This window comes from Myotis brandtii, unplaced genomic scaffold, assembly GCF_000412655.1.
Source record: "Myotis brandtii unplaced genomic scaffold, ASM41265v1 scaffold179, whole genome shotgun sequence".
NCBI lineage: Eukaryota > Metazoa > Chordata > Mammalia > Chiroptera > Vespertilionidae > Myotis > Myotis brandtii.
In genome coordinates this window covers 4,046,079-4,061,880 of record NW_005356635.1, presented here as the reverse complement: position 1 = coordinate 4,061,880, position 15,802 = coordinate 4,046,079, and the positions used below count along the sequence as shown (strand labels likewise).

Genomic DNA, 15,802 nt, shown 5'->3' with positions numbered 1-15,802 from the left:
TGGTTATCCTTCCAGAAAATAGAAGTGGTATTCTAGTGCTTTTTATTGTCTTTCCTGGGAAGCTTTCAGGATTTTGGTGAATTTGGGTACACTCACTGCCTATGGAGAAACTCCATGAAATCATGATTTGTGGTGATTTTATTTGAGAAATAAAATCAACCCACCTTTCTGCAAAGATTTGCTTATGTTATTTATTTCCCTTAGTGCAGTTGTGGAGATATTTTACAGGAAAGTGTGCAGACCTTATTTGGCATTCTTTATTAAAGGAAAAGAGTCACAATATTTTTGGTACTCACCCTTTCTGAAGGAAGGAAAATCACTACATGACAGGTTGAACACCAGGTGGCGATGTATCAGAGAACGCCCGCACAGGAGCCCTCTGCTCCCAGAGCTCTGGTCAATAGATTGGGATGTTCTGAAGGTTGTTAACAAATGGGCAAAGGCCTGAGCATTTTTCTGATATGCTTGCATGGAACAACCAGACAAACGCAAGTCAGGTTTCATCGTGAGAAGCGCTTCAGTGAATTTAGCCCTGCGATGAGGGAGCCCTCTGTCCGCTTAATCTCATTCAGATGGAAAATGGTACTCTTGGTCCTCTGACCATGGACATTTTCCTTAGCAAGACAGGAAGTGGGAATTTAGGCTGTAATGGAATAATAATGGCAAAAGAAATACAGTAAACCCTCGGTTTTTAGGACCTCAATTTAATGCACTTCGGATTTAATAGACAAAGTTTCTGGCCCGTATGTCATATATAAAAATTAACACTCTGTTAATTTTAAAATGAGTTTAACCAAGATTTGCTTATAATTAAATTAACAGGTTATTTATTATTATTAATTCACTGTTATTTTTAAAAATATTTTTTTATTGATTTCAAAGAGAAAGGGAGAGGGAGAGAGAGAAACAACAATGATGACAGAGAATCATTGATTGGCAGCCACCTGCACACCCCACATTGGGGATTGAGCCTGCAACCAGGGCATGTATCCTAACTGGGAACTGTACTGAGACCTCCTGGTTCGTAGGTGGATGCTCAACCACTGAACCACTCTGGCCGGCTGGGCTTCACTGTTATTTTTAACAAATTTTAGAGAATACGCCAGACGTTGGAAAAACACTAGTAATTTTGCCGACATAAATAAATATTACATGTTTACAGCTATAGTCTACATATATAATTCCATAGTCACCACTCATTAACAGTGTTTAGTGGGTGATTATCACGTGGTAACACCGCACAGTGCATGGTAATTGGTTCTGCTGTCGCCTGCTATGACTTTCTGCAGCAGTTTTAACTGTGCTGAGCCACGCCCCCAAGCCAAGCCCCAGCCTGTGCATTTGTTTCCTAGTGGTGAGAGGTGAATGCACGCATTTACTAGACCTACTCAGTATGTATGTGTGTGTGTGTGTGTGGTGTGTGTGTGTGTGTGTGTATATATATATATATATATATATATAGTTTCCACTGCATTTATTACTAATAAAAAACAAAAACACATTAAAAAGAAAAAAAATTCATTATCAGTTCTCCAACAGCTCTCACCCTCTCTCTTGCCCACACAACTCCTGAACCCTGTCCTCAGGGCCAGTTCAAGACTGAGTCTGCTCATTGCCGTTTTCAGAGAAAACAACCAGCAGCAGCGACGCAGGGACGGGGGTCGGGAGAGGGCGGCAGGACTGTCCAGGTGGAGAGTCACAGAATTCAAACGGAAGGCCCTTGGCCTCCAGTGACATAGTCTAAGGATAGTCTAAGGAAAACAGGCTGTAGAGGAAATAGGGGAGGCCCACCAGAGGCTTAGAGCACATCTCATGGGCCCATCAAACCCAGAAAAAGCAACACCAGAAGCATGGGGAGGCCAGGGTGGCAGTCTCGCAGAAGTTCCCGGTGCTCCTGTGTTGGGGGTGGGGAGAGCCTAGAGGGCACCAAGAGTCTCACTCGTTCTGGCAGAAACACTCTAGTGGGGAAGCCGCAGAAATGCCCCGGCACCAAGAAAGGCTACGGGGTGATGCGTTCACCAAGCACAGCGATCACAGGCCACAGCAGTGGGGGCCCTGCTACTGATGGAGAAACTACGAAATCCAAGAGCAGGGAGAGTGGCCTTTCAGGAAGTGACTCTGTTCCAGTCCTCCAAACTTGACCCCAGGTCAGTCAACCTGGGAGTTCCTCAGAGCAGCTGCTAACATGGGGGACAGGGGTTCGCACATGAGAGGACTTGAAACAAGCATCCAGAAGGGAATGGTGGGAAACTGCTCCAGACTCAGGAATCGAGGGCAGTCCCAGAGGCTGGATGGACAGATGCACAAGAAGCAGCACCAAATGCATCTCCTGCTCAGCAGTCAGTGGTGACGGGGAGGAGGACCCAGGAGGCAGTTGAAGGAGCAAAGATGGGGTCCTAAGGCGAGTCTCTGGAGCGGGGGAGGACCCAGAAGGCAGTTGAGGTAGCAAAGATGGGGTCCTGAAGGCGAGTCTCTGGAGGCTGGATCAGCAGAAAGAGTGCACACCTCACCCCAAGTGATGAAAGCAACTCTGAACCCCAAATGGGGGAGGTGGTGGACGGGGGTGGTGTCACTGAGGGAGGGCAGTGGGTGGAACAGCCTCACAGTAGCTGCCACAGGGAAACACATGGCCTAGGTCACGAGGGCTCCCTCCAGCTCCGCTGGGAGGGCTCAGTCTCACAGACGAGGTCCCTTGACGCCTGGGTGGTAGAAGGCACAGAGGTCCTCATATCGACAGTGGCCTTTTTTGGCAAAGTGTCAGCAGACTGGGCAGTTAAGTTTGTCTTCCATAACCTGGGGTTCACCCTTGGGGGGCAGGTATTCTTGACAAGAGACCAGCTTTTGAGCCTTTGAGGATGTCTCTATTCTTTTTGAAAACCTCCCCTGGGGGGGACTACCTTCTGGCCCAGGAAAAGGAGGCTCAACACTGACCCCCCACCAACCATGACCATATGTGCGAGACCTGGGGCCCAAGCCTTCCCAAATTGGGCCTCTGCCCCCGGGAGGAGGTGGGAGACCTGGCAGTGGTGGAATCATCAGTCCCCTTGATCCTGAGGACCTCTGGAGGAGAGCCTGTATTCTTTTGTGTCTAGCTCCTTTCGGTCAACATCATGTTTGTGAGATTCGTGCAGGTTGTGTAGCAGGAGTTCACTCATTTTCATTGCAGTGTAGCATCCCATTGCATGCACACACAGCAACTTATTTATCCATTCCACTGATGGTGGACATGTGTTTCATCACTGGGGTGAAGTATGCACTCTTTCTGCTGATCCAGCCTCCAGAGACTCGCCTTAGGACCCCATCTTTGCTCCTTCAACTGCCTCCTGGGTCCTCCTCCCCGTCACCACTGACTGCTGAGCAGGAGATGCATTTGGTGCTGCTTCTTGTGCATCTGTCCACCCAGCCCCCGGGACTGCCCTCGATTCCTGAGCCTGGAGCAGTTTCCTACCATTCCCTTCTTCTGGCTGCTTGTTTCAAGTCCTCTCATGTCATTCCAGCTTGGGCTGACTTGGGGTCACCAGGCTTTCCATTGGCCATGGGGGGAGGGCCCACAAGGCTGGGTGGTCCTGGGGCGGTGGATGCAGCTGAGTCTGCTTCTTCTGTTTTGGCATCGTGGTGGCAGCGACAGGGCTTCTCTTTCCCCTTCCAGGGCGGCAGTGCGGGGGTAGTGGGAGGGGGGTGGGGGCTGGGGGTAGAGGCTCTGGGTTGAGTTTGCTGGAGGCTGTGGGAGCCTTTGTGCAGTTTCTCATGCCACCCTCCCCGCGCCTCTGCCTCCACCCCCACCGCACTGCGAAGGCCAGGCCTCCTGCCCCACAGGACCCCCACTTGCTCCTATAAATTTAAGATTATAGTAATACATATAGAAAACTTTTCTATGAAATTAAACTTTTCATATATACTTAATTTTAATTACACAAATGTGTTTACATAAGTAAAAACAGGTAAACTAACTAATTTGTTAATTTTTAGTATACAAATTCAAAAAACCTACTTTATTATATAAAGGACTTTTGGTTTTAATGGACACCCCCTCGCCCAAATTTGTCCATTATATCAAGATTTTGCTGTAATAAGCTTTCCTTTTAGACAAAGATAAGGCAGTTGTGAATTGTCATTACCAGGTAGGTAACCTGTTTATATTACTCAGTTCACCCAGTTTCACTATTAGAATTTACAAAATAGAGTGTGCAATGTGTGGAATAATGCTTCTTTGTGAAAAGCCAGGATTCATTTAGAAAGAAGGCCAAGCGCTTTCTGACCATGTTACTCTGCTGTCAAATTGAGCTCTTGAGGCAGAAACCTATCTGAATATGTCGATTTCCTGCCTAAAATCCCTTAGGCTCCAGGATGAAATCCATCTCTCTGACGATGTGGTTACAGACTGTCCTCTAGTCTGGTGGTCGGCAAACTGTGGCTCGCGAGCCACACGTGGCTCTTTGGCCCCTTGAGTGTGGCTCTTCCTAAGTCTTAGGAGTACCCTAATTAAGTTAATAACAATGTACCTACCTATATAGTTTAAGTTTAAAAAATTTGTCTCTCAAAAGAAATTTCAATCGTTGTACTGTTGATATTTGGCTCTGTTGACTAATGAGTTTGCCAACCACTGCTCTAGTCTCATCTCTGGTAACTTCACTTTGCCCTCGGGGTTCCAATCATACCTACCAACTTTTCTCTTTTTTAAAGCTAATATTCACTGAGCCTACTCTGTACTACAAGTCAAGTACAGTGCTAAGGATTGTATACGGGTTATCTCATTTAGTCCTAATGACAACTCTAGGAGGAGGACTCAGAGGGCGTAAGTAACTTGCCTAGGTAACTCCCTATAGCCAGTCAGTGTTAGACTAAGATTTGAACCCACACAGTCTGACCACAGAGCCAATGCCTTGCCTCTCCCTGGAAGCACCAAGCTCTGTCTTGGCTTTCTGTCTTTGTTTATGCTGTTCCTTTTGCCCTTCATATCTCAGTAACTCCTTTGCCTTGTTTAGAAGTCAGAATGGACATCACCTCCTCTCACATGCACTCACATGGCACCTGTAGTTAATTCTGTCATCAGTTGTCATACGTGTGTGTATGTAACTTTTTATAGTCTCCCTCCTTACCAGGCTAACAGCTTTCTTTAGCTAAGGACTACATCTTTTATCTCCATATCCCTACTCTGAGCTCCTAGAGCTTAGGAAGTCCTAAGTATGTAAGACAGTCAACACAGTTTTTTCATTTAGGCAACGAATGTGTGATGTGTACCTTTTCCTCACCTAACAGTCTGGATCCAGCATTCAGGGCTGGGAGAGAAGCACCAGGGGGAAGGGCCCAGGCTCCTTCCATCTCTTTGTTCCTCCATCCTGAAAGTGCTGCTCTTATCCACCCACATTCAAACCTGTGGGAAGGGAGAAAGGAATAAGGGAGCACTCACCATTTCCCTTTAAGGACCCATCTTGGTATTTGCACTGCTCACCTCCGCTCACATACTGTTGGTCAGAACTGAGTGATGTGGCTACACCTTGTTGTAAGAGAGCCTGGGAAATGCATTCTGGGAGGCCATGTGCCCAGATAAAAACTATTAGTATTACTATATTACTATATAAGAAGGAAAATGAATACTTGGGCATAACTATCAATTTCTGCCACAGTGAACAAGAATTTAAAAATCAATATAGAGTCTATCTTGGGTATATGTTTGTGCTGTGTTAAATCAACATGTTGAAAGTAATTTACTTGATAGACTCTAAGAACTTTTTGGCTGGAATAACTTGGCAATGTTTGCATTATTAAGTGAATCAGTTTAGTGGAAGGATGGAGGAGTGGCTTGTCAGAGAAGGTTTCGTGAGGGAGGAGGGTCTGGTCTGACTTCTGAAGCATCAGTAGGAGTTAGCCAGGTGAAGGTGAGCCTATAGCTCCAGGTCCCAAGGCTGCTATGGTGACCAGATACACATACGCCACCATCAACTCCATGCCAGTGCCACCTGACAGCACCCAGCTCAGGGGTGGGCAAACTTTTTGAGCGTGGTACACGTTCCTGCCATTTCTCTAGCTGTTCAGTGAATGAATACCTTGTTTCCTACCCCAGCCCATTACAGAGTCCTTGAGGGCAAGGACACACTCTAATAGGGGTGGGCAAACTTTTTGACTCGAGGGCCACAATGGGTTCTTAAACTGGACCGGAGGGCCGGAACAAAAGCATGGATGGAGTGTTTGTGTGAACTAATATAAATTCAAAGTAAACATCATTACATAAAAGGGTACGGTCTTTTTTTTTTTAGTTTTATTCATTTCAAACGGGCCGGATCCGGCCCGCGGGCCGTAGTTTGCCCACGGCTGACCCAGCTACACGCCTGTGCTCAGAACTCTTGCATTCGGTTCTAGGGCTTCCCTGTTGATGGTGAGTGTGAAAGGTTCACACAAATACACCCTATGCCTGAGATAAGAGCTGATAGATTCATTTATAGCCCTTTCTCTCCAGGCTGAATGACCCTGAGGCGTGTTTTCAGTGGGTTCTCAGAGGAGTGGTCTGAGGTCTGGCAGTCAGGCGCACTCTCATGTGTCAACCTTCTTCCCTGTTTCACTTTCTGTCCCTCGCTTCTCCCCATGGAGTTGTCGTCCCTAATAAAGGACAAATGCCCAGGCCTTCATCACTCAGGTTGCTTTCCGGAGATTACCTTGATTCCTCAAATACCACTTCCCATTCCATCAGCAACAAAATTCATTCTCTTCTCTGTCATCTCTGTGAAAAGAGAGGCACAATACCGTCCACAGGAGCATTCTTCTTCCCCACCCCTCCCTTTCCCTGAAGGATTTTAACTTTTGTAAAGACTTACAGGCACAGGACTTTTTCAGAAAGCCATTCAACCACATATTTCAATTTAGATCACATTGATCCCATGTTAGCATGTGGAGAGGGAGTTATTAAGTCTGCTCTTGAATGGTTCTTGCCCTTGCCTCTGTCTGCCACAGAGGAGTTGTCATCCACACGGGCCGGATCCGGCCCGCGGGCCGTAGTTTGCCCACGGCTGACCCAGCTACACGCCTGTGCTCAGAACTCTTGCATTCGGTTCTAGGGCTTCCCTGTTGATGGTGAGTGTGAAAGGTTCACACAAATACACCCTATGCCTGAGATAAGAGCTGATAGATTCATTTATAGCCCTTTCTCTCCAGGCTGAATGACCCTGAGGCGTGTTTTCAGTGGGTTCTCAGAGGAGTGGTCTGAGGTCTGGCAGTCAGGCGCACTCTCATGTGTCAACCTTCTTCCCTGTTTCACTTTCTGTCCCTCGCTTCTCCCCATGGAGTTGTCGTCCCTAATAAAGGACAAATGCCCAGGCCTTCATCACTCAGGTTGCTTTCCGGAGATTACCTTGATTCCTCAAATACCACTTCCCATTCCATCAGCAACAAAATTCATTCTCTTCTCTGTCATCTCTGTGAAAAGAGTGAGAGGCACAATACCGTCCACAGGAGCATTCTTCTTCCCCACCCCTCCCTTTCCCTGAAGGATTTTAACTTTTGTAAAGACTTACAGGCACAGGACTTTTTCAGAAAGCCATTCAACCACATATTTCAATTTAGATCACATTGATCCCATGTTAGCATGTGGAGAGGGAGTTATTAAGTCTGCTCTTGAATGGTTCTTGCCCTTGCCTCTGTCTGCCACAGAGGAGCTTGTCATCCACACGGTGGTGGGGCAGACAGGCAGGTGGAGCTGGGGCAACAAGGAGTTGGAGTCAAGTTCATGTTAGAAGAAAAGTCCTCTCTCCCCCACCTCATACCCACAAAAAAATTCCCCCCCAGACACTCAGCAAGGAAAATAGTACAGAGTCTCATCTTGACTGTGGAGTCCCTACTTGAAATAATAGAGATTTTATCTACTACCTGTTAGCCAATCTTGTTTTTGCCTCTCTTTTTTTTATTATAAGAACATGGCATTAAAAACATTTAAGAAAAAGAAAAGATCAGCCACAGTCCCACTCAATATAGTGCCAGGGCATTGCTCTATATTAAGCAAGGCCCTGGCACTATATTAAGTGATGTGTTTCTCTTCCCAGTCCTGCTGAGGCTGACAGCCCATCACCTTCCCAGGCCCCGTACTTGTCCCATGGTAGAATCCTGGGGCCTCGCATGGGCCAAACCCTGGAGTGGTTGAAACTGCAGGGTACAGTCCAAGTGGTTCCCTCATTAGCCAGAAAGTGCCAACTCTTTGGGTCTGGGAGCAACTTCCTGCCATTGGGAGGAATTTGAATGTTTTTGATCCAGTAGTAAAGCATAAGGGCTTAGGTGTTAATTTTCTTAAATAACTGTAGAAAACAGAGTGTAAAAATAGTCATCCACAACACCAACATCTTATGATAATTATTATTACTACTGGAATCTATTTTCTTCCATATCTACACATAAAAGGGTCTCTGCTTATCCTGTGATGGCTTGAGCACTCACACTATCTCATTAGCATGAAGCCCAGTGTTTCCTTCACGAATTCTGAAGGGATGTCTCCTTCCACTTATTTGTTGAAAAACTGAAGGAGTTTACTTGGGATAGTGCTTTAGTCCTGCTTTCAGATGTCAGGCATGCATAGCACCAGAAACTGGTCATTCCTTCACCACTCATTGCTTCCTAGTATGTATTGCTCTTGAAGACTATTCTGTGCTGTTGAACCAATGACTTCCGTACTCTCTGAAACATTGCAAAGGTGCTTCACATGTTAGCTTCTAGTTCATAGCCATGGGTGCCCAAGGCATGAAACCTCTGAGGAATGACACAGCTGGGGAACCTATAGGCCCTCCTGAACCTTCAAGTCCTTTGGGTTGAGTCTGGACCAGTCTAAATTACCCCTTTTCCTCAGGGTAATTTTATATCATGACCTTGTTGCCCTTTGCTAAGCTGGGTTTTGCTTGGGATCACCCCATGATTCTCCTAACAGATCTCCCTAATGTGAATTTCAGTAAGCAGGGGACGAGCAGACAGCACCTTCTCACCCTGAAGGAGCTTCAGCACTTTATGTTAATAGATCTATTCATCCTGACAATCCTCCAGTACTACTTACCACCAAAAAATGGGGACCAGTTACACCCTTTTCTCCAACACCACAGGTGGCCACCACCTTATACTTCTATTGTTAAGAGGATCTCTCAATCAGCAGTACATTGGCAAATGTTTAACCACAGATCTCTGAAAAAATTAAAAGTTCTGATTGTTTGCCAATTTCTGTGATGTAAATACTCTTACCATGGCCAATTCAACCTACCAAGGTGATGCCACTAGGCTGGGAGTTGGGACTTGATGCATTGGCACACTGTGCCCTTGGGAGTCCAGCCATCGCCAGGACCCTGCTGCCTCAAGTGACCAGGCATGAGGGGACCTTTTGCCTTTGCTTACTAGAGAACTGCTAGAAGCATTTACTAAATATGTAAATAAAGTATACCATATCTTATAGTTAAACTCTGGGATCATACCAAACAATATATTCTTTAAACATTATTGAAATGCGGCTTCTAAAATCTAGGGTGTTGTTGTTGTTTTTTTGTAATTATCAAACACCTTACAAAACCAGGGTTATTTTGTTGTTGTTTAACTATTAGCTTTAAAAAATGTGCCCAATCACGTAAAGCGCCTCCTTCCTAACCAACTCCATTACCTCTGCCTTTTTTTGCCCCTCCCCCACCTTCCTCCTTCCTCCTCCGGCTGCCCTTTCTGCCTTCCTGCTGAGGAATCAGGACGACATTGAGAAGCCAAGTCCAGTGTGCAGCAGCTCCAGGCTCTGTTCCTAGACCCCTAAGACTTGGACTTTGCTGTTTAAGGCTGTGTGATTTTTATTTTTATTTTTTAAGTTTAGAGTGAAGCAAAATTCAGTAATGACTTTATTTTTTCAGTTAACATAACCAGCCCACAATACAGCACACTGACTCCTAGAGTACAAATCCAAGGAAGGCAACACCTTCACTAAGTTACAAAACTTTGGCAAATCAATAGTACTCTTTAATAGAATCAAATCATATTTTTGTTGGAGTTATATTTTACTTGACTGATAATTTTCACTCCCAAAATGTGTGGACAAAAGGGGCCACATGGCGGTCTTGAAACTCAGAGACCTAAAGTCACCTCAAAGGATGGTCTGAAATGGAACTTTAACTAAAAGCAGTTATGGTGGGTAGTTACATCCTAGCTGGTATCTTCACTGACAAGGTCAACCTTTACCTTAACTGAGCCTATCTGTCTTTTTGCATCTATAATAACATATCCTTGAAATGTCTGGGTAGCTTGTAACTTCCCTTTTTCCGGACCCCTTGCAGAACAAGCTAATGTGCCTGGGCGCCAGGACAGATACCACTAATTCCTTCATTGTTATCATGTTAATTGTTGACTGTTGGCTATCCTACACCCTATCCTACCCGCTTTGCTTTCTCCCGCCTCTCTAATCTATCACCAATGGATTTCATGTAACCCACCTACATCTCCTCCTTTGATTGCAATGTATAAAAATAGATGAAAACCCACCATACTCAGAGCACTATCCCAATCCATTGAGATACTGCTTCCCGTCAATTGTCGACTGGCTCAAATAAACTCACAAATTCTTTACAGGTTTGAATGTTTTTACGTTAACAAATGTCATTTTAGTACCAAATTAAAACACTGTAGTTTTTAATGGTGGTTTATAGCAAAGCAAGTTATTTTATACTAATTAATATCTTTTAAAACGATACAATTTCTCCTTAGAAAGTTCCCTCTTGAAGTTTTCCTCAGCAGGGCATTTGTGTCTATTTGCAGGTGGCTCTGCTTTGTCCTGGGGTTGCTCCAAAGCTCGGTAGAGTTCCAATGCATGAAAAGCTTTAAAATTCTACCTGAAGAAGATTTAATAAGCTAACACCAATTTCCAAGTACTTAAAAAATTGTTTAATTTTTACATAAATAATGGAACCCTCAAAGCCAGACAGTCATTTCAAACAACATTAATAATTTCACTGTTCCCTTTTATTTAGAAACACTGTACCTCTTTGTTTTGATTGAATCACATAACCTTTTTTAAACTTATTTTTTAAAAAATTCAACCTAAAACATAGTTGTATTTTTTAAATGACAAATAATTATAACGCCAGCTAGTAGAGATCTGGGACTGGGTGTTATATATCAACTTCCATCATTTCTCTACAACAAGCATGTCAAACTCAAAGGCTAACATGGGCCAAATAAACAAGTTTTAAATTTATGTGGGCCGCAAAAGAAAAAACCAAAAGCTTCAATTTTCATAGAAACGTAGGTTTATTTCGATAGAGATATGCTGAATACAAAGGGCTGAAATAAATGAGTAAATAAATATTCGTTGCAGGCTGCGAGTTTGACATGCTTGCTCTACAAATGCTGCTGCTGCCATTGGCATCTGTATGCTCCCTCCTGTCGAAGCAATCAGTTCTTAATGTCAGTGTTTAATCTATGCATTAGCCATTCCATTGCTTCTTGGCCTCTGTTAGCATTTGAGATATCGTACTTGCCAGAGATGACTTCTGAGACTGGCTCCTTTCACAGTGATTATGGCCTCTGGAGTGGAAACTTTTTTCTGGGTCTTGAGGATGGGGTTTGTGTATAAGTCTCTCATCTACTGAAACCATATTTGCAAATGAAATATTAGTGGATTTTCGTTCCATTGTTTTCTCTACAGAGTCAACCTCAGAATGGTCTTGCACATGTATTTTGGTTCCTGCCACACCTATCAGAGATTTCAGTGGAAGGCAGTCCCCACTCTGTGCTGAGCAGTCTACGGCTGTGCAGCTTTCCAGAAAGATCTCTATGCCTGTCCAGTACATCATCTCCAATCACACTTGGGTTCATAGGGTTTGGGTATTTCTGCATTGCGGTTGTTGTAACAGTTTCCCATGGTGGTCAAAGACGTGCTCCGAAGTCCAGATCTTCATGGTGCCACAGCCTGAGCGGTGTCTGGGCAGTGCAATGAGGCAAAGGGCTAAAGCTCTGTGATATTCTGATGAAGAATCTTTTGTTATTTATTAGGCATTTGGTCCAGCGGTGTAATCAATATCTGCTAGCATCAATTTCCTTTAGGGATCTTAGTTATAAATTATGATACATATTTGCTTTAATATCCAAATTGACAGTTTTGTCTCAAAAAAAAAAAAAAGAAATGCTAGGTTACACTATAATTACCCCGTCTACCTTTTCAGTGTTTTGAAAGAGGATTGTTGGGACTGAGCTACTATGTGTCCCTCACTCCCCTTATATCTTAGTATGGCCCCCAGGACAGAGAGGATCCCCTTCTGCTCCCTCCCATAACATTTCCTTTTTCTTCTGGGGATTTTGCCTATGGCCTTAAACACACATGATGGTGAGATATAATTTAGTCACGATAGGGGAAGCTTATAGGAACTGTGCATTTATTCAACAGTTTTTGATAGACTCACCTTTCCCTGGAATGTGATTACTAAACCCACCCATCCCTGGAATGGCGATGACTTACTGTAAATGTGATATGGCCCCAACCCAGAAGGAACACCTTGTATGGACATATACATTGACTAACCAACCAGCTCTCTTCAAGTACCCCAAGCCCTCGTGCCTTCCTCATTCTCCTTAAAACAAGTTCTAACCGCTGCATGGACTGCTGCTCTCCCTTTGCGAGACAGCCCGGCAGGTCTTTCCTCAAATAAAGCCTGTGTCACCTGGTTTTTGGCCTCTGACTGATCTTTCAGTTTTATTCGGAGCTTACAACATGCAAGGCACTGTATTAAATGCTGAATTTTATCAGTGAACAAAACATAGAATTTCTGTCGTCAAGGAGATAATAAATGAGTGAATGAATGAATGAATGAATGAATGAATTCTGTGCAAACAAGGACCAATGGCCTGCTGGGGCAGTATTCACTTTTTGCTAAAGGACACAGAAGAGTCCTGGAGTCTTTCAGAAAGACTTCAAAACTCAGCTATCATGTCATAGACTCATGAAGAGCGCTGTTTGGGGTCAGGGAGATGGCAGAACAGTGCTTGGCTCTGAAGTCACCCTTTCCATCAGCCCTCAAGACTCAGGGGTGGTGGGCTGGCCTCCCCTGCACACCTGATTTAGTGAACAGGTGGCAGCAGAGACAAAGGTAGAAGGATACCCCTCCCCCAATGGAATCACAAGTCCCAGGTTTGAGTCCTTCTAGATCAGGGGTCCTCAAACTACGGCCCGCGGGCCACATGCAAATACAAATATTGTATTTGTTCCCATTTTGTTTTTTTACTTCAAAATAAGATATGTGCAGTGTGCATAGGAATTTGTTCATAGTTTTTTTTTTAAACTATAGTCCGACCCTCCAACGGTCTGAGGGACAGTGAACTGGCCCCCTGTTTAAAAAGTTTGAGGACCCCTGTAGATGTAAGACTTCAGCTTGTTTACCTTCTCTGAATGTATTTCCTCACCAGTAAATGGGCTGCTAAAACACCTCCAGGATCATTGTGAAGTTTACAATAGCTGATACATGGAAAAGCATGTTGCAAACCTAATGCACGATTTCAGTCTATTTAATGCTATATTGATTATGAGCTAAAAAAAACAAACACCTAATGACAGAGGTGGTCAGTTTGGAAATCTGTCATGTGCTTTCTTTGTGACTCTTTCTCTCTTGCCATGTAAACTGCATTTCCAATTCGGTATTAGATGCTGAAGCTATTTTCAAGTGGGGGTTTAAATCAAAGATTAAGGAAGCATGTAAGGCACCTATCTGGTGATAGGGTGAGACTTCTCTTTAAGTCTGAACCTCCTTTGTTGTAGTAGGGGGCTCTTAGGATTTGACCTAGTAGCAAGGTCCCTGTTCCTAGGGCTGAAATAAGGGGTGGAAGTTCACAGGGTGTCTCAGGACTCAGGAGGAGGTGGGATGAAGGGTGATGAAGGTTCAGGTTCAGAACCACTAGGAGAAATGCTGTCTCAGTCAGGGTAGACAGAGGTCTTTTAACAGGTCCGAACCTCTCTGCCATCTTGCACGAAATTCCATCCTGTAGTGTCCAAGGGAAAGCCATTTTATGTGATTCTGATTTGCACATACAGGGTGTCCCTTGCTGTAACTTAATAATAAACTTAATTTTTGGTCATTATTTGCCTGAAACCTCAATGCTGACTGTAATCTCATAAGCAACCTTTTTGGTCACACTCGGAATATTTATTGATGTTCTAAAAATATTAAATTTATGTCGAGGCATTTGCATGAAATAACTGATTGTGTTTACAATTTGATAATGAAATCTCACAGCTGGAGAGTGGGGAGTGAGAAGAAGAGAGCAATTGCAAAGCTTACACCTAAGTCAATGTTAGGAACCATTGCCTGCACTCTTCAATTCCACATCTTTAAAGTGCATGCACACATTGGGTTTAAAAACATATGCCAAATGTTTAACTATTAAACTTCAACTAAACATTGAATCATTTTCCCCTGTGTTGATTGTTTCACTATTGTCAGAAGGAGCCTAAAGCACTTAATGTATTGTTGTAGTCCTAATACTTTTGGAAATAGATTGTGGATTGTAGTTATCTACACTAATAAAAGAGAAACATGCAAATTGGTGTCACTCTGCTACGCCCACCAGCCAATCAGAGCGACTATGCAAATTAACCCAACAAAGATGGCGGTTAATTTGCATACACAGGCATGGAGTGAAGACTGAAGGCTCTGGCTGGACTGAAGACTGATGACTGAAGACTGAAGAGGCTTGACTTTAAGAAGCCAAGCCTCACTGAGGCTGGAGGGGAGAAGCCAAGCCTCGCTGCAGCCGCAGTGGACCGAAGGCCTGGGTCCCAAGTGCTGGAGGAAAACCGGTGCCGGCAGCCAGGGGAAGGAAGGCCTATTGTGCAAATCTTCATGCAACGGGCTTCTAGTTTAAAAATAAGAAAACAAACTCAGTGAGAGAGTACTATTTTCTTCTGGTACAAAATAAGTCAGACATGACAAGAAGTCAGCTTTTCTGACTAAGCAGGTGAATGTTATGGCTTTTCACAAAATGTGCACAATTACCAGGGTGTACTGTTCTGTTTCCTCCCAGTCCAGCTCTCTGGGCAGCTTGCCCCTTACCAGCCTGTCTTAATCACCCTGGGGCGCTCTCTCTCTCTCTTCTCTCTCTCTCTCTCTCTCTCTCTCTCTCTCTCTCCCTCTCCCTCTTTCCCTCCTCCTCCCTCCCTCCCTCCCTAAAGATACCATTTAATCAAAGGATGGATTACATTTATTTCTCAGACCAAAAGATGACTCACAAGACAGAAGCAAAGAAGTAATGGAAGGGATGGAATGGTTTTGAATTATTTATTCAGTAGCAGACTCCATGTAAAAAAAACTATCGAAAACCTCAGGATTTCCAGGGAAAGGAAGCGAGAAAAGAGCAGCCCAGATGTGGCCTGCAGGTTGGCATGGCAGTTGTTCACACAATTTTTTTTAATGTTGAGGCAGAACAAAGAGCCCGGCGTCTTACATCCTTAGTTCATTCTTTCCCTTAGCTCAGCCCTGAGTGTGCAGGGCAAAGTGACCCAGGTCGCTGCAGGAGCAAAGTATTTTCCATGCTGTACTGTTCCTTTTTCGAAATGGGAAATCTCATTTTCTGGAAGATTCCAAATTGGCTTTTGGTTTTACATGCCAATTGCCAGGGCAGCTGCAAACGACTTTAAGCAGTGATTACAGCTATGTGCACATAACTTTCTGCCTTTTTATTGCCTAGAAATTCAGGCGCTGGACTCTCTCTGCTGTTATTCTAAACTGGCTTCACATTCAGAGATGTGCACTCACACACACCTCACATGTGGTCAGCACTTCCTGCGCTGAGACTGGCCTGAGAACCAGCCAATAACAAG

At 44.3% G+C, this 15,802-nt stretch overlaps 1 pseudogene; it reads right to left on the bottom strand.

Annotated features, from left to right (window-relative positions):
• Positions 1–500: 500 nt before the first annotated feature.
• LOC102250511 lies at positions 501–11,916 on the bottom strand (annotated as a pseudogene).
• Positions 11,917–15,802: the final 3,886 nt, after the last annotated feature.